Below are 2,500 nucleotides of genomic sequence, written 5' to 3' on the forward strand. Positions count from 1 at the left end.
ATGCGCCTACCATGGTTGTAACGGGTAACGGGGAATTAGGGTTCGATTCCGGAGAGGGAGCCTGAGAAACGGCTACCACATCTAAGGAAGGCAGCAGGCGCGCAAATTACACAATCCCAGTACGGGGATGTAGTGACGAAAAATAACAATACGGGACTCTATTGAGGCCCCGTAATTGGAATGAGTACAATTTAAATCCTTTAACGAGGATCTATTGGAGGGCAAGTCTGGTGCCAGCAGCCGCGGTAATTCCAGCTCCAATAGCGTATATTAAAGTTGCTGCGGTTAAAAAGCTCGTAGTTGGATTTCAGTCGAACCTATGGGGTCCACTGATTAAAGGGTTAGATGGTGATGTTAGGTTTCTTGCTTGTGTCTACGGATGCTTGCTTGAACCTTCATTCCTCTTTCCTGGTGGTTACATTCATAGTGTTTAGACAGAAAATTGCTCGATATTTGCTATCAATGCTCTTTACCGAGTGTTGATTCAAGCGATCGAGACTTTTACCTTGAAAAAATCAGAGTGCTCAAAGCAGGCGTCCAAAACCTCGAAAGAGGTGCCTAAAAACGGTATGGTCAACCATCTATATGATGCGTACCACTACCTTAACTTGAATGATCTTGCATGGAATAATGGAATAGGACCTTGGTTCTATTTTGTTGGTCTTAAGAATCCAAGGTAATGATTAAGAGGGACAGACGGGGGCATTTGTATTGCGGCGCTAGAGGTGAAATTCTTGGACCGTCGCAAGACAAACTACAGCGAAAGCATTTGCCAAGAATGTTTTCATTAATCAAGAACGAAAGTTAGAGGTTCGAAGGCGATCAGATACCGCCCTAGTTCTAACCATAAACGATGCCAACCAGCGATCATTCTGAGTAACTAATTTCATGACTCGAATGGAAGCTTCCGGGAAACCAAAGTTTTTGGGTTCCGGGGGAAGTATGGTTGCAAAGCTGAAACTTAAAGGAATTGACGGAAGGGCACCACCAGGAGTGGAGCTTGCGGCTTAATTTGACTCAACACGGGAAAACTCACCCGGCCCGGACACTGAGAGGATTGACAGATTGAGAGCTCTTTCTTGATTCAGTGGGTGGTGGTGCATGGCCGTTCTTAGTTGGTGGAGTGATTTGTCTGGTTAATTCCGATAACGAACGAGACTCTAGCCTACTAAATAGACTTGCAGTTTACACTGCAGTACTCCCCCTTAGTCAACCTGTGGGTGGTAGTATCTCTTGATGGTTTCGGCTGTTGAGGGCTCTGCTGCTATTAGCCTACAGAATTGGCTAGGGTAAGGATGCTGTAGCACTGTAAGGACTTCTTAGAGGGACAAGCGGCGCTCGCAGCCGCACGAAACAGAGCAATAACAGGTCTGTGATGCCCTTAGATGTCCGGGGCCGCACGCGTGCTACACTGAAGTGGTCATCGTGCATACTGTTTCCTGCTCCGAAAGGAGTGGGTAACCGCTTGAACCCATTTCGTGATGGGGATTGGGCATTGTAATTATTGCCCATGAACGAGGAATTCCCAGTAAGCGTGAGTCATTAGCTTGCGTTGATTACGTCCCTGCCCTTTGTACACACCGCCCGTCGCTACTACCGATTGAATGATTTAGTGAGGACTTCGGACTGGTCAATCCAGACCATTGGGAAACTAGTGGTCGGATTGTGCTGGAAAGATGTTCAAACTTGATCATTTAGAGGAAGTAAAAGTCGTAACAAGGTTTCCGTAGGTGAACCTGCGGAAGGATCATTAACGTATTACCCTCTTATTATAAGAGAAATACAACCTTCAAACAATCAAACACTCTGCATAGTGATATTGTAGATGCTAATATGGTGAATGCAATTGAATTGTATTTGCATTAGAGTCGCAATTGTGAATGTTTATTGCAAACATTTAGCCATTGCAACATGATTCTAATTTGCATTACATTCGTTCATTCATACATCCATCTTTCATTATCCAATGCAACAAAGAGTGAGGGTTATCTAACGATAGCCATAATTTCTTTTGCAAAACAATTGTAGTTTATAATGAAAAGCCTGTCTTGCTACATACTTGGTACCTGATCAAGTCTTCAGCTTATGCTGACGGCAAGGTTTAAAGAAGGAAGTTTTACACTTCTTCGCCTAACTAAGTAAAGACAACTATGGTTTTTATAAACTGCATACAATTGTTTTCAAACCCTCTCAATGCAGATTTAGGATACTTATTAAAAGTCCCACGGTGGCAAAGATACATCTTCAAGCGGTGGATCACTCGAATTACCAATCGATGAAGAACGTAGCTAGCTACGATAATCGGTGCGAATTGCAGGACACGCCGAGCACTTGAGCTTCCAACGCACATTGCGGCTTTCGGGTCTTTTCCGAGGTCACATCTGTCTGAGAGTTGAGATGTAAAATAATCAACAAAACACTTGCATACTACCATATATGCATTGTTTTGAGAGGATTGTATATTTATATGCATGAATCTTGATGTTTTATTCCTTTTCTT

General features: G+C 43.5%; 2 non-coding genes across 2 annotated transcripts in view; both read left to right on the forward strand.

Annotated features, from left to right (window-relative positions):
- The window catches only part of LOC149092995 (small subunit ribosomal RNA), a 2,170-nt gene extending 417 nt beyond the window's left edge, over positions 1-1,753 (forward strand). Inside the window, exon 1 of the ribosomal RNA XR_016200371.1 lies at positions 1-1,753. This exon is cut by the window's left edge and continues 417 nt beyond it. This is a non-coding gene — a ribosomal RNA (small subunit ribosomal RNA).
- Positions 1,754-2,240: 487 nt separating this feature from the next.
- On the forward strand, positions 2,241-2,395 carry LOC149092996 (5.8S ribosomal RNA). Its single transcript, XR_016200479.1, has one exon. It is a non-coding gene; the product is annotated as a 5.8S ribosomal RNA (ribosomal RNA).
- Positions 2,396-2,500: the final 105 nt, after the last annotated feature.

This window comes from Tetranychus urticae, unplaced genomic scaffold (genome assembly GCF_039701765.1).
Source record: "Tetranychus urticae isolate SD_2017Ah unplaced genomic scaffold, NJAU_TeUrti_SD_1.0 Scaffold_4, whole genome shotgun sequence".
Lineage (NCBI taxonomy): Eukaryota > Metazoa > Arthropoda > Arachnida > Trombidiformes > Tetranychidae > Tetranychus > Tetranychus urticae.